The following is a 24,633-nucleotide window of genomic DNA, read 5'->3' as shown; positions in this document are numbered from 1 at the left end:
ACCAATTAAATAACCCCAAGGAGCTCAAAGACACCAACAGGTCCAGCCTGTCCAACGATGTGGGACCTATCCAGGAGAGGACTGGCAGATGGACTTCACCCAGATGCCAGTTTCTCAAGGGTATAAATACTATTTTCATGATAGATACATTCACAGGATGAATTGAAGGCTTTCCCATCTGGACTGAGAAGGCTGAGGAGGTGGTAAAAAAACAAACAAACAAACAAAAATTGCTCCATGAAATCATTCTAAGACTTGGTCTGTCCAGATCATTACAAAGTGACAATGGGACATCATTTACTTCTAAGGTCACCCAATGGGCCTCTAAAGCATTGGGCATTACTTATTATCTCCATTGTGCCTGAAAGCCTAAGTCTTCTGGAAAAGTAGAAAGAGCCAAACAATTCTTTTTTTTTTAAATATAAATTTATTTATTTTAATTGGAGGTTACAGCCATTAAAAAGAATTCATTTGAATCAGTTCATTTGAAACTGGAGCCGATTATACAGAGTGAAGTAAGCCAGAAAGAAAAACACCTATACAGTATACTAACGCATATATATGGAATTTAGAAAGATGGTAATGATAACCCTGTATGCAAGACAGCAAAAGAGACACAGATGTATAGAACAGTCTTTTGGACTCTGTGGGCGAGGGAGAGGGTGGGATGATTTGGGAGAATGGCATTGAAACATGTATAATATCATATATGAAACAAATCACCAGTCCAGGTTCAATGCATGACACTGGATGCTTGGGGCTGGTGCACTGGGACAACCCAGAGAGATGGTACGGGGAGGGAGGAGAAAGGGGGGTTCAGGATGGGGAACACGTGTATACCTGTGGCGGATTCATGTTGATGTATGGCAAAACCAATACAATATTGTAAAGTAATTAACCTTCAAGCAATTCTTAAAGTCAGAAATAAAAAAGACAATCCAGGAGACCTCCCTGGGATGGAAGGAGGCTTTTCCAATAGCTCTCCTCTGCACCCGTATTGCCCCTAAGGAAGAGGTTGGTCTTAGTACTTATGAGCTATATGGAAGATCTTTTGGTTATGTCAGTGACCTCTTCCTAGATCCAGAGTCTCAGACCCTCCAGTCTTATACCATGGCCATTCCTACAGGATATAGGCAATTATATAGGCAATTCCTACAGGATATATGCTTGGGTGTCAACCAGGATCCAAAATATTCAAAAAAGTCACCACTCTATGCTCCAGGGAGTCAAGTCCTAAATAAAGTCTGGAAAGATGCGTCCCCAGAGGCTCAACTCCAGCCCACATGGAAGGGCCCCTACCCTGTAATGCTTTCTACCCCCTGCAGCAGTCATGGACATGATTCCTGGATTCACTACTCATGAGTCAAACCATGGAAGAAAACAGAAGACGACACTCAGTACACCTGTGAACCCCTGGGAGATCTCAGATACCTATTCAGAAGTACAAATGAGTGCCATTCTAATGAACACCCCCAAAATTTAAGATTTCTCAGGACAGCTCTAAAGAGCCAACACAGCTTGGCAGGGGTTGTATTCCAAAACAGACAGGAGATAGATCTCCTGATCCCTCTACAAGAAGGGACTTGGCCATCTTGAATGAGACATGTTTCTGGGTAAATACCTCCAATTAAGTTAAAGAAAGTTTCACAGTCCTCAAGAAAAACATTCAGACCCCGTAAGATCTCAAAGAATGAGATGGAGAGTTCTCCAAGTGGCTACAATCTCTCTTTGGGGGAATCCTTGGTTACTGAAATTTGGAGTTGGCTAATGCCCCTGCTGGTCCCTGTCATCATCAGATTGAAGCTATTTGTGATTGCTCCAGGTATTATAAATTGTCTAACCCATTGTCTCTCTGCCCACATCAACAAGCTACAGCATGCAGTGACAGATCAACAAGGATATATAAAACTATAGCCGACCACAGAAAATATCACTCACCCTCAAATGGACACAATATAAGGACTCAGAGGCTTGAAGGGGAGGGGGAGGCCCAATGCCGCTTGCTGTCCCAGTTCAGCAGGAAATAACCAGAGAGACCTTGACCTCCCTGTTCCTAAAGAATTGTACTTCCTATCTCTTGAGTGGGGAATGTTAGGTAGTTAGAATAAGAAAAAGGAGTCCAGAAGGGCAGTGGCTAAAAGACAAAGAAGGGAAAAGCCCACAAAACAGAACAAAGGAAGGTCTGAAGACTGGAGTGAGGACTTCAAGTAAAACAAACAGCACTCCTGGCTAGCCCATTTTACATAGGGCAGGATCAGGAGGAGGAGAAAAAGCATATAGAAAGAGGAGCCAAAACTGGGCTGGGGACCTTTCTTCTCTTCATGTCTTTTGGGTCAGCATTCCCTCATGCCTCGAGAATGTATTTTCCTTTCTTTCTAAATAAAACTGAGTCGTGACATGGAGGTGTAACACTGGTCCATTTGAGAGTTGTAACCCTGGTCCATCCTAGGGCTGTAACAATGGTCTGTCTGTCACTTCAAATTTTTGTTGTGACAAGACAGAACCAAGAAAATTACAAACTCCCTTGACAATATGAATTATAAAGACTTGGCAACCCCAAATTTGAAGAAGAAATGCTGCAAATGTATTCCCACACATTGCTTGTATGAGTATAAAGTTGTTAATAAAATTTAGAGAAAAAAATTTTGCTCTTTCTAATTAAACGTTATACTTAACGCTACTCCATCACCCAGAAACCTCACTTTTGAGTATGTACTTAAAAGAAATGAGTGTGCAAATCCACAAATATGTTCACAAGAACTTTCTTCATAAAAATAATTTGAAGCAAACTAAATATGGAAGGAGTAAGGAAAACAAATATGGTATCTTCATACAGTAAAATATTACCAACAACAAAATATCATTCTTCCAAATATCTCACTATGGCACAAAATGAATTATGCACAAATGTGGATAAATGTCTAAACATTAAATTGAGAAAAAAATACAAATTATACATTCCTATTCTACAGTTTTGAGGCTTGCCAGGTGGCACTAGTGCTAAAGAACCGGACTGCCAATGCGGGAGACATTAAGAGTCCTAGTTCAATCCCTGGGTCCAGAAGATCCTCTGGAGGAGGTCAAGGCAACTCACTCCAGTATTCTTGCCTGGAGAATCCCATGGTCAGAGGAGCCTGGCAGCCTGCCATCCATGGGGTCGCATGAGGGGTGGAGCCCACTGAAGCAATTTAGCATGAATGCATCCTACAGCTTGGATCATTGTTATACATGTATAAATTTCATTGAATTGTGCCCTTAACTTTTATGCATTTTATGCTTAGTAAATAGCACCTCAAAAATAAAAATAACATTTTTATAGTATTTTGACATTTTGGAAAATGTTTGTCAAATGCTTTCAGGTAAGCATGCTTACTGCTCCTTTGTGAGCAGAGTGTATAGCTTTTCTTCCTTATGCAGCAGTGGAGGTAATAAAGTTTTATGTGTGTTTCTTGAATGATTTTTCTGGGATGTCGAGTGTTTATTGCTAATGGAATTTTTCTTTGTACCAAATCTATGTTTGGATTATAACTAAAATAGGTTTTTAAAGTCATTGATTTCAAGAAATTTTCCATGAATTATTTTTGTTTGGCATATTTGCCTGGGGACAATCAGACTCTAATCTGACAAACTTTATCTTTGGGACTTTCTGTCATGCATTTACAAAAAAAAATATTAAAATTATATAGTAAGACATCTCAACCAGATAGAGCATATATTGCCAGGGGCAAGTCATACCTAGTTTATCAGTAACTGAGAAAGAACACGGAGTGACAGACTTTATTTTCTTGGGCTGCAGCCATGAAATTAAAAGACACTTGTTCCTTGAAATAAAAGCTATGACCAATCTAGACAGCATTTTTTTTGGGGGGGGGAGTTTAATTTTATTTTTTACTTTACAGTACTGTATTGGTTTTGCCATACATTGACATGAATCCACCACAGGTGTACATGAGTTCCCAATCCTGAACCCCCCTCCCACCACCCTTCCCATATCATCTCTCTGGGTCATCCCAGGGCACCAGCCCTAAGCATCCTGCATTCTGTATCGAACCTAGACTAGCGATTCGTTTCTTACATGATAGTATACATGTTTCAATGCCATTCTCCCAAATCATCCCACCCTCTCCCTCTCCCACAGAGTCCAAAAGTCTGTTCTTTACATCTGTGTCTCTTTTGCTGTCTCGCATACAGGGTTATCATTACCATCTTTCTAAATTCCATATATATGTGTTAGTATACTGTATTGGTGTTTTTCTTTCTGGCTTACTTCACTCTGTATAATCGGCTCCAGTTTTATCCACCTCATTAGAACTGATTCAAATGTATTCTTTTTAATGGCTGAGTAATATTCCATTGTAAGCAGAGACCTTACTTTGCCAACAAAGGTCCATCTAGTCAAGTATGGATGTGAGAGTTGGACTATAAAGAAAGCTGAGCATCAAAGAATTGACGCTTCTGAACTGTGGTATTAGAAAAGACTCTTGAGAGTCCCTTGGACAGCAAGGGAATCAAACCAGTCAATCCTAAAGGAAATTAGTCCTGAATATTCATTGGAAGGACTGATGTTGAAGCTGAAACTCCAATTCTATGGACATCTGATGCGAAGAACTGACATTGGAGAAGATCCTGATGCTGGGAAAGATTGAAGGAGGGAGAAGAAGGGGACAACAGAGGATGAGATGTTTGGATGGCATTACCGAATCAATGGACATGAATTGGAACAAGCTCCAGTAGTTGGTGATGGACAGGGAAGCCTGGCATGCTGTAGTCCATGGGGTCGAAAAGAGTCAGACATGACTGAGCAACTGGGAATGGAACTCCCCATTATTTGGGGCTTCCTGGGTGGTGCTAGTGGTAAATAACCCGCCTGTCAATGCAGCACACATTAGAGATGCAGGTTAGATCCCTTGGTTTGGAAGATACCCCACATAGCAACTCATCCCAATATTCTTGCCTGGAGGATCCAGTGGAGAGAAAAGCCTGGCAGGCTTAGGTCCATAGCGTTGCAAAGAGTGGGACAGCACTAAATTCACAAGCACTCCCATCCTCTGAAGCGTCTGTTGTGGTCCCAGCTCTCTCCTATTTCTTTAAGTCAATATGATTGTGAATATTCTATCATAATTTTATCCACTCCATGTGGAGTGAACTGCAGTGTGCCTTCAGGCAAAAGCTGCTAAAGACAAGATAGCTGCCTTATGCTGTTCTGTTCTTGCAAATTCCCACTTCTTTCTAGACTGTGCATGCTTTTATTCACACTACTGTAACTTTATATTGTTGTTTTTCCTATAAAATATATAATAGTTATTTCTTTACAGTATTTTCTTACAATTTTCAAAAGATTCAATATTCTACATTTTACTCTCCATATATATATATATATATATACATACACACACACACACATATATATGACTATGGCTCATGGATTTTTAGAGATAATAATTATACAAATCTATGAATAATAACATAACTGAAAGCATTCTGTATTTTTTAATTTAAAAATCTATACTAAAATCTATACTATCTACTTATTACTTTATTCAGTTCAGTTCAGTTCAGTTCAGTTGCTCAGTTGTGTCTGACTCTTTGCGACCCCATGAATCGCAGCACGCCAGGCCTCCCTGTCCATCACCATCTCCCGGAGTTCACTCAGACTCACGTCCATCGAGTCAGTGATGCCATCCAGCCATCTCATCCTGGGTCGTCCCCTTCTCCTCCTGCCCCCAATCTCTCCCAGCATCAGAGTCTTTTCCAGTGAGTCAACTCTTCGCATGAGGTGGCCAAAGTACTGGAACTTCAGCTTTAGCATCATTCCTTCCAAAGAAATCCCAGGGTTGATCTCCTTCAGAATGGACTGGTTGGATCTCCTTGCAGTCCAAGGGACCTTCAAGAGTCTTCTCCAACACCACAGATCAAACGCATCAATTCTTCAGTGCTCAGCCTTCTTCACAGTCCAACTCTCACATCCATACATGACCACAGGAAAAACCATAGCCTTGACTAGTCAGACCTTAGTCGGCAAAGTAATGTCTCTGCTTTTGAATATACTATCTAGGTTGGTCATAACTTTTCTTCCAAGGAGTAAGCATCTTTTAATTTCATGGCTGGAATCACCATCTGCAGTGATTTTGGAGACCCCAAAAATAAAGTCTGACACTGTTTCTACTGTTTCCCCATCTATTTCCCATGAAGTGATGGGACCAGATGCCATGATCTTCGTTTTCTGAATGTTGAGCTTTAAGCCAACTTTTTCACTCTCCTGTTTCACTTTCATCAAGAGGCTTTTTAGCGCCTCTTCACTTTCTGCCATAAGGGTGGTGTCATCTGCATATCTGAGGTTATTGATATTTCTCCCAGCAATCTTGATTCCAGCTTGTGTTTCTTCCAACCCAGCGTTTCTCATGATGTACTCTGCATAGAAGTTAAATAAGCAGGGTGACAGTATACAGCCTTGACGTACACCTTGTCTTATTTGGAACCAGTCTGTTGTTCCATGTCCAGTTCTAACTGTTGCTTCCTGACCTGCATACAGATTTCTCAAGAGGCAGGTTAGGTGGTCTGGTATTCCCATATTACTTTATACATGAATATATTTTTAGTTTTCTAGGTCTTTATGCTTAAAATATCTTCTTTTGGTCTTATTACATTTTTTAATAGCTATAGAGCATATGCTTCATGGTGCACACTAATTCTATTAAGTACATATAAAAGTTCAAAACATTTTAAGTGTAAAATATATAAAGTTAAATTTCAGATTACAAATTATAAAAATTCATTTTAAAGCTTGATAGAATATAACATAAAATGAATTTAGCACCTCTATCTTATTTCATATATCATTTTTTAGCCTCCAATTTCACATCAAGTTCTTTGTAAAATTATACTGAACGAATTTATTCTTGCCAAAGATATTGTTTGCCAAGTGCTAGATTAAGTCATATTTACTGTTTTGGATTGAAATTCTTGAAAAGGAGGAGTTGAATGGGAATGTTGGCTCAAACTTAATTCCATCAGAGTGAAAAATTGGCACTGTAATAAAAACTTCATTTGTTCAGTTGTAATTTATCTCTGTCATAAAACTGTACAAAATATTGTCCCAGTGCTGCATTTACTAAATGTAAGGCAATTCTATCCAGATAATTAAGTTGTTGTATGTAATGTCACTAACAAAGAAAGAAGCCAAAAAGCAAAATAAATATGCATATGTGGTGTCATTTTGTTTTTAAGTTTCAAGGATGAGTAAAGCCTAGATACACTTGTCAGAGGCTTGTTACTATCTGGTTATCAGAAGATTCACTCTCTAAACAATGTCCTGACAAACTGACTAGCACAAAACCTGATGAAATGTTTATAAACCTTTCTGATATAATTTCTATTACCAATCATATGTATTTTATTATATTAACATAATATATGCATTATCAAGAAATTTCTATTGAATATTATAATGTCAAATTATATGCTTATTGCCTATTGACAATATACAATATTTAATATTTGATTTCCTTTATCATTATTTTATGTATTTAATCAATTTTTTTGGAAAATTTGAAAATAAAACTAGTTTACAGTACTTTTGTATTCTTCCTATTATAAATTTGCTGTGAATATTTCCCTTGTATCTTTTGTCTAGTATATTTTCTCCCACTGAGACAAGCTGATAAGAAAGCCTGAGTGCTCACCCGTGTGGTGTCAACTGGAGATTAAAATCCCACAAGCCCCTGCCCACAGGTTTGGGATACTTACCCTGACCTCAGCCCCTGCTGCTGCTAAGTCACTTCAGTCATGTCCGACTCTGTGCAACACCATAGACGGCAGCCCACCAGGCTCCCCTGTCCCTGGGATTCTCCAGGCAAGAACACTGGAGTGGGTTGCCATTTCCTTCTCCAATGTATGAAAGTGAGAAAGTGAAAGGGAAGTCGCTCAGTCGTGTCCAACTCTGTGAAACTCCATAGACGGTGGGCCACCAGGCACCTCTGTCCATGGGATTTTCCAGGCAAGAGTACTGGAGTGGGGTGCCATTGCCTTCTCCGGAACTCAGCCCCTAACCCATGTCAATGTCTTTTCCTTGTTCTCTCAAGACATATTGTACTTGCTTGAGGCGCTGTCATACTCTTCCAAAAGACATCAATTATGTAATTAACAAGCATTTACATACCATCTTCGGGTGTGTGGCCTTCAGTCTCAAAATCAATGCCAAATTTTGCATGGGGTCCATCTGGGTTTCCAAGTTGAATGTAACAGCATATCCCATGTCATGCCAGCAATACATTGTGCTACAGCCCCTTCTCTGCAGAGTTGCTATTTTTCCACCTCTTGATAGCATTTACACATTTTCAACATAGATCTACCAGTCCTCCTTTTTCCTTAATGTGTCATTATTATATTTTCTTCAATTGTATTGCTAAGCCCTTCAAGGTTCTCTTTTGACACTTCTTTCTTGATCTTTGTCTTTTCATTGCCACACTATTTGTTCTGCTTTAAGAAACAGCTTTCTCCATCTTCAAACACTTTTCCCAGTCAACTATGCACACTCTTTTTTTATGAGGGTGACTTTTCAGTATCTTAACATGTAATGAGTAAAAGCACCTAATGTTTGAAATATGTTGACTCAAAATGACATCGCAAAGGTAAATACCTTAGCAGATTAACTCTACTTATTTTAAGGTGACCACTTCTTGAACACGGAGAACTAACAGCATAGTCAAGAGAGTGCTAATTTCCCTACAAAACACTGCTCAACAGATTTCCAGCTTCATTTATGTTTTTAGCTGTGATGTCAGAGAATTTTCCCCATGCAGAGGATTTACCCTATTAGAGATTTTCCTTCACTTTGTTCACGTTTTGCTGGTACATTGAGCTTGCTTTCTTACAATACTATTTGTGAAGCAAGTTAGCAAGTTTTTGGCACTGGGCCAAACCCTAAACTCTTAAGCATCTGTCCAGTTCAGTTCAGTCACTCAGTCGTGTCCGACTCTTTGCGACCCCATGAATCGCAGCACTCCAGGCCTCCCTGTCCATCACCAATTCCCGGAGTTCACTCAGATTCACGTCCATCGAGTCAGTGATGCCATCCAGCCATCTCATCCTCTGTCCTCCCCTTTTCCTCCTGTTCACAATCTCTCCCAGCATCAAAGTCCTTTCCAATGAGTCAACCCTTTGCATCAGGTGGCCAAAGTACTGGAGTTTCAGCTTTAGCATCATTCCTTCCAAAGAAATCCCAGGGTTGATCTCTTTCAGAATGGACTGGTTGAATCTCCTTGCAGTCCAAGGGACTCTCAAGAGTCTTCTCCAACACCACAGTTCGAAAGCATCAATTCTTCAGTGCTCAGCCTTCTTCACAGTCCAACTCTCACATCCATACATGACTACTGGAAAAACCATAGCCTTGACTATGGACCTTAGCCTTGAGATGGACCTTAGTCGGCAAAGTAATGTCTATGCTTTTAAATATGCTATCTAGGTTGGTCATAACCTTTCTTCCAAGGAATAAGTGTCTTTTAACTTCATGGCTGCAGTCACCATCTGCAGTGATTTTGGAGCCCCTCAAAATAAAGTCTGACACTGTTTCCACTGTTTCCCCATCTATTTCCCATGAAGTGATGGGACTGATGCCATGATCTTCGTATTCTGAATGTTGAGCTTTAAGCCAACTTTTTCACTCCCCTCTTTAACTCTCATCAAGAGGCTTTTTAGTTCCTCTTCACTTTCTGCCATAAGGGTGGTGTCATCTGCATATCTGAGGTTTTTGATATTTCTCCCAGCAGTCTTGATTCCAGCTTGTGTTTTTTCCAACCCAGCGTTTCTCATGATGTACTCTGCATATAAGTTAAATAAGCAGGGTGACAATATACAGTCTTGACGTACTCCTTTTCCTATTTGGAACCAGTCTGTTGTTTCATGTCCAGTTCTAACTGTTGCTTCCTGACCTGCATACAGATTTCTCAAGAGGCAGGTTAGGTGGTTTGGTATTCCCATCTCTTTCAGAATTTTCCACAGTTTATTGTAATTGTTTCAATCACCTTCAGATACACCTTTGAGTTCAGCTCCACCTGAACATCCATATGAATACACATTTACACAAAACATGCTGGAGTGTAGACCTAAACCCCCTACAGGATAACAGCCTCTAGTTAAGCTGCCCTGGAACACGTGACATCACGAAAGCACCTGCACATCCCTGGTACAGAATCCACTAACAGCAGTATGAGCCAAAGTCTCAGGTCTATGGAGCTTTCTTATAAAGGCTCTGCTCTGGAACACAGGACTGCTTTGCTCAGGCAGAGACCCTCAGGTCTAGGTTCCTTGTTTCATGTTTCATTTGCACCTGTTCCTTATTTGGAGACCTGAAGTGGGAAATAAAGAACTACTTCTGGGCATGGCCCCAGTGAAACTTGCTAACTCTTGGAAGTGAAACTTCTTCAGATGTGGAGATGGACTCCTTTCTAGCTAGAATTCCAAAAGAGATGAGTGAAGACAGCAGGCACCAGTTAGAAGGCTGAAAATTTAAAAACCTAGTGCAACATCTGAGACATCCAATCCCTACCTTGACTCAGAAATGAGGATAAGAGTTCCTTGAAAAACCTCTACTTGTCCAGAATGCTCCAGAATTGGACAGAGCATAGAGGCTCAGCTTAAAAAGCCTGAGGTCTACCTGCAAGACAAATACCCCATCACACATAACCAACCACTTCAGAAAAAGAGTTTTTGGTATTTTTTTAAAAAGTCTATTTTTATGGTTCTCTCCTCTTTCTTGAACAGTTCTGGCATATACAAATGTTTGGGCAGATTGGTCAAGATTTAGTTATCTCAATTCAGTTCAGTTCAGTTGCTCAGTTGTGTCCGACTCTTTGTGACTCCATGAACTGCAGCACGCCTGGCCTCCCTGTCCATCACCAAGTCCCGGAGTCTACTCAAACCCATGTCCATCGAGTCAGCGATGCCATCCAACCATCTCATCCTCTGTCATTCCCTTCTTCTCCTGCACTCAATCTTTTCCAGCATCAGGGTCTTTGCAATGAGTCAGCTGTTCACATCAGGTGGCCAAAATATTGAAGTTTCAGCTTCAACATCAGTCCTTCTAATGAACACCCAGGACTGATCTCCTTTAGGATGGACTGGTTGGATGTCCTTGCAGTCCAAGGGACTCTCAAAAGTCTTCTCCAACACCACAGTTCAAAAGCATCAATTCTTCGGCGCTCAACTTTCTTTTACAGTCCAACTCTCACATCTATACATGACCACTGGAAAAACCATAGCCTTGACTAGATGCACCTTTGTTGACAAAGTAATGTCTCTACTTTTTAATATGCTGTCTAGGTTGTCTGCTACTCAGTTAATGCTAAGAAACTAGCAAAAGCAAGGAAAATATACAAAGAATTTCATACACATTGTGTGTTTTCCTCCTACATGTCTGCTTTTTGTTCTTTCAGGTTGTATATTCACTTTTGATTGTACTATGAATTTCTCCAGCCTGGGAAAGGACAAAGAAAATCCTTGGTGTATTTTGTTCTGATATATCTGCTTTAAAAAAAAATAAGAAAAAATAAGGAAACCAAGTACTATTCTTCTGCAAATTACATAATTTTTTTTCACCTGAATTATTTAACTGCACTAAAAGAAAGCATCTAAAATGACACAGCTCTAAATACAACAAGAGGTGGATAACACAAATATATCCAAGAAAATGTCAATAATCTTTACTTATCCAGTCTCTTTTTCAAAGCCTGTCTAGTGTGTACCATTTCAGAAGCTTACATGAGAAATGAACCATATTCAAAAGAAATTGCATTGTTACAGGAAGCTTTAATCAGATACATAGAAATAGATTTCAAAGAAAAATGATGTATTAAAAGACTCTATGAAGAAAGCTGTGTGCCAAAGAATTAATGCTTTTGAACTGTGGTGTTGGAGAAGACTCTTGAGAGTCCCTTGGACTGCAAGGACATCCAACCAGTCCATCCTAAAGGAGATCAGCCCTGGTGTTCATTGGAAGGACTGATGCTGAGACAAACTCCAGTACTTTGGCCACCTCATGTGAATAGTTGACTCATTGGAAAAGACCCTGATGCTGGGAGGAATTGGGGGCAGGAAGAGAAGGGTCTGACAGAGGATGAGATGGCTGGATGGCATCACTGACTCAATGCACGAGTTTAGGTGAACTCCAGAAGTTGGTGATGGACAGGGAGGCCTGGCATGCTGCGATTCATGGGGTCGTAAAGACTTGGACACGACTGAGTGACTGAACTGAACTGACCTGAATGGCAAGATATAAATGGCAGAAGAATTGGAACTCTGCTAAAATGCAATAGAAATATTTTTAATGGACTAGCTCATGTGCTAGTAAATAAAACCGACTGTTATTGTTGTTCAGTATCTCAGTCATGTCCGACTCTTGGCTAACCCATGGATTGTAGCATGCCAGGCTTCCCTGTCCTTCACCATCTCATGGAGCTTGCTCAAACTCATGTCCGTTGAGTTGGTGATACCATCCAACCATCTTGTCCTCTGTTGTCCCCCTTCTTCTCCTGCCTTCAATCTTTCCCAGCATTAGGGTCTTTTCTAAAGAGTTGGCTCTCCACATCAGGTGGCCTAAGTATTGGAGCTTCCACTTCAGCATCAGGCCTTCCAATGAATAGGATTGACTGGTTTGATCTCCTTATAGGCCAAGGGATTCTCACGAGTTTTCTCCAACACCACAATTCAAAAATTGACTGTAAGTGTAATAGGTAGCTCAGACAGTAAAGAATCTGCCTACAGTGCAAGAGACCTGGGTTCAATCCCTGGTTCAGGAAGATCCCCTGGAGAAGGGAATTGCAACCCACTCCAGTATTCTTGCCTAGAGAATCCCATAGACAGAGGATCCTGGCAGGCTACTGTCCATGGGGTTACAAAAAGTCAGACATGACTGAGCAACTAACACTTTCAAGTGTGATAATTCTCATAACTGAAAATGAATATGCCCTTTTTTTGTTGTTATTGTTATTTGTTTTTTAATATAAATTTGTTTATTTTAATTGGAGGCTAATTACTTTACAATATTGTATTGGTTTTTCCATTGAATATGCCCTGGTTTTTTAAATTAAAAGAAAGGAAATTGAGTCCACCCAGAAACAATTTGTAATATATGCAAGTTTTCCTATCTTTTTGTAAACATGGCTGAAATTACCCTTTGCATTGGCTAAAGCAAGAGAAAAGGTTTCTTGACTTCCTACTAAGTACATAAGCCTATTATTACACAGTTTCAGAGAACCATTTCTTATATAAGACTTGACATTTTTGAAATATATCAGGTTGGCCAAAATGTTCATTCAGATTTTTCCATGTGATCTTACAGAAAAGTCTGAATAAACATTTTGGCCAACCCAATAGTAATAAACATTTCATTGTGTATAAAACTGTTAAGATATGCTCTATACATCTGTGTTTCTTTTGCTTATGGCAAAACCATTACAATATTGTAAAGTAATTAGCCTCCAATTAAAATAAATAAATTTATATTAAAAAAGACATACTCTAAATAATAATAAATCATTTTGCATTTGTACTGAATTTCAGTATACTAATTAATGAGGCATAAAACACTAATAATATTGTATAAAATACAAGAAATCAGTCTTAATATTCAGTGGACAGCATTATGATATTTCAATAGTAAATATAATATTTGCCTAAATATATTCTTACAATAGTTTCACCCCTTATATAACACATTGAATAATAATATTTGAAAGAACCGTGTCATATCTTAAAACTTTTCACCCACTGTAGACCTGGTTCACTGATTGATTTCTGAACATTTTCTGAAACTTGTCCCTATCCCACTTTAATATACCTAAAGTATATTAACCTGGTAGCAGTAAAGTTCTCAGAAACAAAATTTTGATCTCAGGCAAATCTACCATGTTAAACACTGCACTAACTTAGAAGAAAACCTAACTGCCCCAAAGTAGTATTTTAAAATAGCATTCAAATTGTTATATACCCATAAAATGTACCTATTAGAATTAGCAATGTGTCTATGTATTTACCAAATTGCAACAGATATATGATAAGTCAAAGACTTACCCTGTGGCTCTGCTACTGCTGCTAAGTCACTTCACCCGTGTCCGACTCTGTGCGACCCCATAGATGGCAGCCCACCAGGCTCCCCCGTCCCTGGGATTCTCCAGGCAAGAGCACTGGAGTGGGTTGCCATTTCCTTCTCCACCCCAGTGGCTCAGTGGTAAAGAATCTGATTGCCAGTGCAGGTGACACACATTTCAATCCCTGGGTTGGGAAGATTCCTTGGAAGAGGAAATGGCAACCCACTCTCATTTTAGATATGCTCAGGCCTTGGTGATTGAGATGTAAACAACAATGTAAAACACTCTTTTCCCCTTTTGCTTTATTTCTTCCTCCCCGGTGCTGCCAGACCTTATTTATGGTAACTGGTCCTGAAGCACCTACTGGGGCCATGAGTTGACCTTGAAAATGCAAACCATTTGTAATGTGAACATTTGAGTAACAGGGTAGTGAGAACTGGAGTCTCTGAGGACTTCATGAACAAGAGATCCTATAATAAGGTCTGAACTGACAGACTCAAAACTTTTGTGAAGAAGAAAAGTAAGCTTCTACATCTTGAAGCCACTGTTATTTATCGTGTGGAGATTCTCTGTTACTATCTGATGAGCGCTTAATTCTTAATGATACTATAAAAACAAAGAAGTTTAACATGTTGAAAACATTTAAAAGCATAAAACATATGGAGACAATCCAAAGGAGTCCTTTAAGAACATTACCAACAGGGTGGGTATCATCCTGTGATGCACAGCATGGAAGCATGATTGAGAAAATGCATGGCTAAATCTGAAAATGGAACTGTTTCTTTCCTGATTTTGAAAAGATATAATCATTAAACATATGAGATTAAAACATATGAGATTCTGTGACCACAATGACATTTTTTAAATGGCATTTTTAAATTAAACTCTTTATTTTGTATTGGAGTATAGCCAATTAACAATGTCATGATAATTTCAAGTGGACAGCAAAGGCATGCAGTCATACATATATGTGCGTCTGTTCTCCTCCAAACCCCCTCCCATCCAGGCTTCCACATAACATGGGGCAAAGACCTACTGTATAGCACCATGCCTTTTCATTTCATTTTATTTAGTGTTTGTAGGTCAGTTGGAGACAAGTAACTGGAGAGCTGTTCAGAAGGGCTCCTATCAACTGTTAAGGGAAAATGCACTTCTCTGAGGAAAGATTCAAATGAATATACTAATTTCATCATATCACATAATGGTGTACTGATAAATACAGTCTTAAATTTGTATAGTGCTCAGTCACGTCCAATTCTTTTCTCTATGCCATGGACTGTAGCCCACGGTGACTCCTCTGTCCTTGGGATTTCCTGGGTAAGAATACTGTAATTAGATTACATTTCCTCCTCCAGGAAAACTTCCTGACCCAGAGTTTGAACCCACATCTCCTATGTCTGCTGTATTACAGGCAGATTACTGACCTCTGAGGCCCTGGGGAAGTCTAAATTTGTATAGCATAAGTGATAGTTGTAGAAGTATACCCTAGAAAAACTGAAAACAGAAATCAAAACTTCAATTGACAAAGTATGGTACAGTGAGGCATAAACAACTATTAAACTAGAAAATATAGCTTAAACTTTGATATCTACAAAAATAAAAAGACTTGAATTGTTAAATTGGGCCCAGATCAATTAGAAAATTTAACTCCAAATTGTTCTAAAATCCAAAAGATATATACAAACACCAGGCTCAAGAAAAATCTGATCTTTAGATCATCAGAGGCAGATCTCTAAAACTGTGGATTTGTTCCCACATTAAGATGAATTTTTAGTTTCAGATTTCACATGTAAGTTCCCTTCTGAGTAATACATTTAGGAGATAGGCTCACCCACGAAAAAAGAGATCTCTTTTGGAAATTTTATTTTCACCATTAAATAGAATAAAAACCAGTCTACTCCCTAGTCAGTCATGCTCCATAATCCTTAATTTCCTGTTTTGTTTTCAATAGGAAATGTAGGCAGGTCTGAAACATTCTCCATGACTCCCCATGGTCTTTCTGTTAGTGAGGACTAATAGTATGTTGACCTGAGAAAGAATATCATAGGTCACTGGGTCAAAGTGACCCCTTCTTCCCAGAAGTCCTCAGTACAGAGAATGGGGGGAAAGTCCATAATTATTATGTCTCATTATTTTATTTATCATGTTAGAAAAAGGAAATCAGATGAACTCAACTATTTAGAATGGCTAAATGGATTATGTTTTATGAAAATATGAATGATCAATGTTTACCATAGAAAGATCTTGTCAACATCATGAATCATTATAGTTTGCAATTATAGGAATTTTTGTAAAATGCTGGAGTCCTGGAGAGGAATCTAATCAACCTTACAAGATCATCTACAAAGGACATTTTAGGCTAATTTAGAATTTTTTCAACCTGTTTGGCAGAGCTCTTTATTTTCTTAGCAATATATCAGAGTTCCTCTCTTCCATCTCACTAACCAAATCAACTCTGAAGTGAGCTGAAAGTATTAGTCAATCATGTCTGGCAACCCCATGGGCTGTAACCCATCAGGCTCCTGTCCATGGGATTGTCCAGGCAAGAATACTCGAGTGAGTAGCCCTTTCCTTCTCCACAGGATCTTCCCAACAGAGGGATTGAACCTGGGTCTCCTGCACTACAGGCAGATTCTTTACCATCTGAGCTGTAATTTGATAAATTTTATTTTGAAGGATTGATGCTGAAACTGAAGCTTCTGTACTTTGGCCACTTGATGCAAAGAGCCAGTTCATTGCAAAAGACCCTGATGCTGGGAAAGACTGAAGGTAAAAGAAGAGGGGGTGGCAGAGGATGAAATGGTTACATAAAATCACCAACTCAATGGAAATGAGCAGGGAGCTAGTGGAGGACAGGGAAACCTGGGGCACTGTAGTCTGTGGGGTCACAAAGAGTTGGACATGACTTAGTGACTAAACTACAACAGGAAAATTATATAGAAGACAAAATTATTCCAAAGCAAAGTAGAAAAGGAAAACAAAAATATTCAATAGAAAATTAAACCCCTGTTACTTTCGCTCAAAATGTGTTTGTTTTTTCTGTATCAGGTCTGAGGAGTACAGCTCCAGGCTTAAAACATATGAGTGTGTTTGTGTGTGTGTGTGTGTGTGTGTTTTAGCCTGAAAACAGGCAATTAAGTAGGCTTTCACTGGCAGGCCTCAGCAGGGCTCCTGCCTTCCCACATCAAATTTGGGGCACAGCAAGTGCATTGCAGTCTTTGAAGGGAGTTTTAGTTAAAACTCAGCTCCTCGGGCCAATTATGCTCTCCACATATTCTCATTTCTAGCTCTGGGACCTTCATTTCTAAGTCTTTTTATATGAGGTATTGGGCATAAGTCTTCTTCAGGGACTTCTGTTGTGACCTCTTTATGTGGAAAAGAGAAGAAATCCTGAAGAAAAATTTGTCTCTAACTCAACAACCTTCTCTGTAGGCCCCCAGACCATAACATGGCCTGAACATTTTGCATAGGGCTTTCTCTACAATGGGGTGACCACTACATCTGCTCTACAGAAGCTTCTATTCACCAATTCATGTATTTCCCTTGTAAGAAAATAGAGCAGGGGAGTCTATTCTTTATCTGGTTTTAGCTCCGGCTTATACGATCAGAGTAAGTGATTAAAAGTGTGATCTTTCACTTGTGGCTTGCTGCCTTTTGTTGAAGTATAGTATATTTATAATGTTGTGTTTGTTTCAGGTACACAGCAAAATAATACATTAGGAGTTTGGGATTAACATATACACACTGTACTGTGCTGTGCTTAGTCACTCAGTCATGTCTGACTCTTTGTGACCCCATAGACTGTAGCTTGCCAGGTATCTCTGTCCATGGAATTCTCCATGCAAGAATACTGGAGTAGGTTGCCATTCACTTCTCCAAAGGATCTTCCTAAAAAAGGATCAAATCCAGGTATCCCACACAGCACATTGCAGGCTGATTCTTTACCATCTGGGCCACCAGGGACGTCCAAGAATACTGCACTGGATAGCCTATTCCTTCTCCAAGGGATCTTCCCTACCCAGGAATTGAGCCTGGGTCTCCTGCACTACAGACAGATTCTTTGCCAGCTGAGCTACCAGGGAAGCCTGCATTTACAGACTTTGTTGTTGTTCAGTTGCTCAGTCATATCCAAATCTTTGTGATGGCATGACCTGCAACACGGCAGGCACCCTTATCCTTCACAATCTCCCAGAGCTTGCTCAACTCCTGTCCATTGAGTTGGTGATGACATCCAACCATCTTGTCCTCTGTCATCCCCTTCTCCTGCCTTCAATCTTTTGCAGCATCTATTTCTTTTCTAGTGAATCGACTCTGTGCATCAAGCGGCCAATGTATTGTAGCTTCAGCATCAGTCCTTCTAATGAATATTCAGGAGTGATTTCCTTTAGGATTGATTGATTTGATCACCTTGCAGTCCAAAGAGGGCTCAACAGTCTTCTCCAACACCACAGTTCAAAAGCATCAATTCGTCTGTGCACAGCCTTCTTTATGGTCCAATTCTCGTATCCATACATGACTACCATAAAAACCATAGTTTTGGACCTTGGACAGCAAAGTAATGTTTCTGCTTTTGAATATGCTGTCTAGGTTGGTCAAGGCTTTTCTTCCAAGGAGCAAGCTTTTTTTTTTTTTTTTTTTTTTTTTTTAATTTAATGGCTGCAGTCACCATCTGCATTGATTTTAGTCCAGGAAAAGAAAGTTTGCCACTATTTCCATTGTTTCCCCATCTATTTGCCATGGAATAATGAGACTGGATGCCTCGATCTTCATTTTATAAACACTGAGTTTTAAGCCAGGTTTTTCACTCTCTTCTTTCACCTTCATCAAGAAGCTTTTTAGTTCTTTGTTTTGTGCCATAAGGATGGTGCCATCTGCATATCTGAGGCTATTGATATTTCTTCCTGCAGTCTTGATTCCAGCTCATGCTTCATCCAGCCTTGTATTTCACATGATGTCCTGTGTATATAAGTTAAATAAGCAGAGTGACAAGATACAGCCTTGACGTACTCCTTTTCCAATTTGGAATCAGTCCATCATTCCATGTCCAGTTCTAACTGTTGCTTCTTGACCTGCATGCAGATTTCTCAGGAGACAGGTAAGGTGGTCTGGTATTCCCAGCACTTTAAGAATTTTCCAGTTTGTTGTGATCCACACAGTCAAAGACTTTGGTGTAGTCAATGAAACAGAAATAAATGTTTTTCTGGAATCCTCTTGCTTTTTCTATGATCCAATGTATGTTGGCAATGTGATATCTGGTTCCTCTCCCTTGCCAGCTGGAAGCTAAATCCAGCTTGAACATCTGCAAGTTCTTGGTTCACATACTGTTGAAGCCTGGCTTGGAGAATTTTGAGCATTAATTTGTTTGTATATGAAATGAGTGCAACTGTGCTGTAGTTTAAACATTTTTTGGCATTGCCCTTCTTTTGGGGTTGGATGAAAACTAAACTTTTCCAGTTATTTGGTCACAGGTGAATTTTTCAAATTTGCTGACATATTGAGTGCAGCACTTTCACAACATCATCTTTTAGGATTTGAAATAGCTTCAGTTGGAATTTCATCACTTCCGCTTACTTTGTTTGTAGTGATGCTCCCTAAGGCCCTCTTGACTTTGTACTCTAGGAAGTCTGGCATAGGTGAGTGATCACACCATGGTGGTTATCTTGGTCATGAAGATATTTTTTGTATAGTTCTTCTGTGTTTTCTTGCCACCTCTTCTTAATAGCTTCTGTTAGGTCTATATTATTTCTGTCCTTTATTGTTCCCCTCTTTACATAAGATATTCCCTTAGTATCTCTAATTTTCTTGAAGAGATCTCTAATCTTTCTCATTCTATTGTTTTCCTCTATTTCTTTACATTGATCACTTAGGAAGGTTTTCTTATCTCTCCTTACTATTCTTTGGAGTAGCATTCAAATGGGTATATGTTTCATTTTCTCCTTTGCCTCTTGCTTCTCTTTGTTTCTCAACTATTCATAAAGCCTCCTCAGAAAACCATTTTGCGTTTTTGCATTAGCTTTTCACGGGGATGGTTTGATCACTGCCTCCTGTACAATGTCAAAAACCTCCATAGTTCTTCAGGCACTCTTTCTATCAGATCTAATTCCTTGAAACTATTAGTACATATGCACTCAGTTCAGTTAAATAGTTTAGTCACTCAGTTGTGTCTGACTCTTTGCAACCCCATGAATCACAGTACACCAGGCCTCCCTGTCCATCACCAACTCCCAGAGTTGACTCAAACTCATGTCCATCGAGTCGGTGATGCCATCCAGCCATCTCATCCTCTGTTGTCCCCTTCTCCTCCTGCCCCCAATCCCTCCCAGCATCAGAGGCTTTTCCAATGAGTCAACTCTTCACATCAGTTGGCCAAAGTATTGGAGTTTCAGCTTCAGCATCAGTCCTTCCAATGAACACCCAGGACTGATCTCCTTTAGGATGGACTGGTTGCATGTCCTTGAAGTCCAAGGGACTCTCAAGAGTCTTCTCCAACACCACAGTTCAAAAGCATCAATTCTTCGGTGCTCAGCTTTCTTCACAGTCCAACTCTCACATCCATACATGACCACAGGAAAAACCATAGCCTTGACTAGACGGACCTTTGTTGGCAAAGTAATGTCTCTGCTTTTCAATATGCTATCTAGGTTGGTCATAACTTTTCTTCCAAGAAGTAAGTGTCTTTTAACTTCATGGCTGCAATCAGCATCTGGATTTTGGAGCTCAAAAAAGTAAAGTCTGACACTGTTTCCACTGTTTCCTCATCTATTTCCCATGCACTACTGTATATAAAATACATAACCAAAAAGGTTTGGTTCTTTAGACACATTAGGAACTTGGGTTTAGCAGATACAAACCACTATACATAAAATAGAAAGTCAATAAGGTCCTACATGTATTGCACTCAGTTTTTCTAGTGACCGATAAGGAAAAATGATTTGGGTTGTTGCTTTAATCATCTGCTCCAATAACTGATGGTTCAGGTTTCTATTCCAGCTCAGCTGAACTCCTGACAGGTTTGTAAGTTGAGGAACTATGCTTTAGCTGGGTTGAGTCTGCCTGGGCTACAGCTTAATTATACCCATTTTACTTATTGTTTGTTTTGAATAACTTAAAGGTCATGTTTTTGGTGTCATTCTTTTTTTCCTTTATTGGTACTTTGTCTCTTACACATCAGAAGATTATAGAAGATTTAACTCTACTCTTCCAGTCTCTTCCATTTTTTCCCAGCTTGATATACTCTTCCATCATCTGTAAGTGCTCCATGATGAAAACTGACCATGGATCCTTTACAGATTGGAACTGTGGTGTTGGAGAAGACTCTTGAGAGTCCCTTGGACTGCAAGGAGATCCAATCAGTCCATTCTGGAGGAGATCAGCCCTGGGATTTCTTTGGAAGGAATGATGCTAAAGCTGAAACTCCAGTACTTTGGCCACCTCATGTGAAGAGTTGACTCATTGGAAAAGACTGTGATGCTGGGAGGGATTGGGGGCAGGAGGAGAAGGGGACGACAGAGGATGAGATGGCTGGATGGCATCACTGACTCGATGGACGTGAGTCTGAGTGAACTCCGGGAGATGGTGATGGACAGGGAGGCCTGGTGTGCTGCGATTCATGGGGTCGCAAAGAGTCGGACACGACTGAGCGACTGAACTGAACTGAACTGAATGGTTTTGCTGGCCTAATGGGCCATCACAAGCTTCTTTTCCTCCTCTGGAAAACCTTGTAGAATAGTCAACCTTTGACATGTATGAGCCGTCTAGTCAAAAAAAGAAAAGCCCGTCTAGTCAAAGCTATGGTTTTTCCAGTAGTCATATATGGATGTAAGAATTGGACTCAGCACCAAAGAATTTATGCTTTTGAACTGTGGTGTTATAGAAGACTCTTGAAAGTCCCTTGGACTGCAAGGAGATCTATCCAGTGAATCCTAAAGGAAATCAGTGTTGAATATTCATTGGAAAGTCTGATGCTGAAGCTGAAACTTCAATACTTTGGCCACCTGTTGTGAAGAACTGACTCATTCGAAAAGACCCTGATGCTGGGAAAGATTGAAGACAGAAGGGGTCGACAGAGGATGAGATGGTTGGATGGCATCACCGACTTGATGGACATGAGTTTGCGTAAGCTCTGGGAATTGGTGATGGACAGGGAGGCCTGGCATGCTGCAGTCCATGGGGTCACAAAGAGTCAGACACGACTGAGTGACTGAATTGAGCTGAACTGCCATGCACAAGCCTCAGAATAAGCTAATATCCTGCAAATGTGCCCAGGGTTGAAAATGTTCAGTGATCTCAGTTCCACTAGGAACAACCCGTTCTCAACTGGAATTTTAGCTCATCTGGTTCTTTATTTCCCCACAGTTCACCATGTCCTTAAAATACCATACAAATATATTTTTTTCTTAATTGGATTTTTCAAGTTCCTTACATAGAATTGAGGCCTTTCTTCTTCTTCAAAACATGACAAAGTCTTCACAAGTAAGCTTTTATGTATCATTTTCTGTGAATTATTTGTAGGTTTTTCTGGTACAGCTAATGACAGTATTTTTGGTGGTGGTGGTGGCATTTTTGCATCATTATTGTATTAAAAATGTATTTGGAATCATGAACTTAAAAAGTATACCATGAATTTGTGTTAATTTGTAAAGGTAAACCATGAGCTCCTAGAGGGAAGGGATTCTATCTTCTTCGTCTTTAAAGACATGTCTACCCCTATTAAGAATCTGTCCATTACTACTGTTCAAGCAATGTTTATTAGATAAACTAAGTCATATATGAATGCATAAGTGAAGTCTCTGAGTGTACAATATTTTAACACCATTTAGAGGTATTGATGTGATCCTTCAGGATTAGATGAGGATAGAGTTTAAGGAGAATTATGTTGTCTTAAAGGTGAGGTACAATCTTGCTCTTACTTCTGCAATAAAGTAAAAGATCTCTGTGGGTAGGGGCTAGTCCTATTTTATTCATTTCCTCAATTTGACAAGCAACATTAAATCCATAAGTTGAATAATTTCTATTAACAACATTGATTTAAACTGTATACATTCTTACCATGATAGCAGAAGAAAATTAGTATATACAGGCACAGCAATTTCTGATTATTCAATTTAGAATTATACCAAAAATCAGAATTCTCATCTAATAGTGGATAAAGAAATAGAGACTTAATTATCTTACTGCTAGGGGATCTTATAGAAGGTCAACAAATTAATCAGTCTATTCCTTTCAACCATTCTCAACATGTTTCCCTGAATCTCATTATGCTGTCTTTTCATTCAACACAAATTTTCATGCCTAAATTCAAATGCAGTGTGAGTGGTAAGCAAAAGGAGTTTTCTTTGGGTGGATGTTTTCTCTCTCAGAAGCACAGAAGATTTTTCTTTATAGGAGATACAAGTGTATATAGGATATATTTATATTCATACATATGTTTTTATGGCCATGTCTAGTTTGCAAATCCAAACTGGAAAAGCAAGTATTGTCACCCAGAAATACATTTTTTTTTTCACAAGGAAGGATAGAAATGGCTGTTTGATAACTTAATAATATTGTCTGCATGAAGTACAAAAGTGTGCTGATTTACTAAAGAACAGAAAATGTTGAGCATGGGTAGTGAATACTCTCTATTTAGCAGCTTCTGTATGCAAACCCTGTGAATTGTTTTGCATATGTTATCTGATTTGGATTTCTGACCAGTCAAGATGTTGCTTATAAATATATTGGCTGGTGCTGACATCCTTTGCTTTTCTTCCTTGTTTCTAGACATCTCTACAAATCTCATCTTTGTCAGTCTCTGGATGGAGTAAAACCAAAGTGGGTCCTTCACAATGTTCCCAGAAAGGCTAGGAGAGCTGGTTACTCACTCTGTTCTCCCATCCCTGGTAAAAGAAACTCTTTGTGAATGAAGAGTTGCTCCTGGTCACTGAAGACCGCTGGCATGAAGGATGGAACTATACAGGCATTGAAGCTGTTTTACCTTTCCTTCTTGCATGGTTATATTCAGGAATTTTTTGTTCTATTGTGTTGCTGGAGTTTCCTAACTGGATTATGGAGCTCTCCCAGAAAGTTTCTGTTTGTGGAAAGTTCTCTAACTGTCAACCTACATCTGTAGATGGAGGCTAGGGTATTTTACTTTGCCCTCTTGGTGATATCATTCTCTCCATTTATAAAAATAGTTTGATGACAATTTAATTAAATATAATTGACTCATCAAATTATCTGTTAACCTCCTTTTCTTCTTGTTTTTCAGCTGTGAAGTTGTGTCTGACTTTGAAACTCCTTGGAATGCAGCACACTAGGCTCCCTTGTCCTTCATTATCTCCTGGAGTTTCCTCAAATTCATGTCCACTGAGTTGGTGATGCCTTCTACCCATCTCCTCCTCTGCTGCCCCTGTTCCTTTTGCTTTCAATCTCATCATTTTTTTTTTTTTTGATCTACTGATCTGTTAGAATGATTCAATCTGCTTCTGCAAATAATATGAAAAAATTATCAGTATGAAGTGGATATGGCAGCTGGGACTGCTATAACATCATTTTTAAATTGATGGCCTCA

The sequence above is a fragment of the Oryx dammah genome, unplaced genomic scaffold (assembly GCF_014754425.2).
Source record: "Oryx dammah isolate SB20612 unplaced genomic scaffold, SCBI_Odam_1.1 HiC_scaffold_20, whole genome shotgun sequence".
NCBI lineage: Eukaryota > Metazoa > Chordata > Mammalia > Artiodactyla > Bovidae > Oryx > Oryx dammah.
This window is presented reverse-complemented; position numbering follows the sequence as displayed.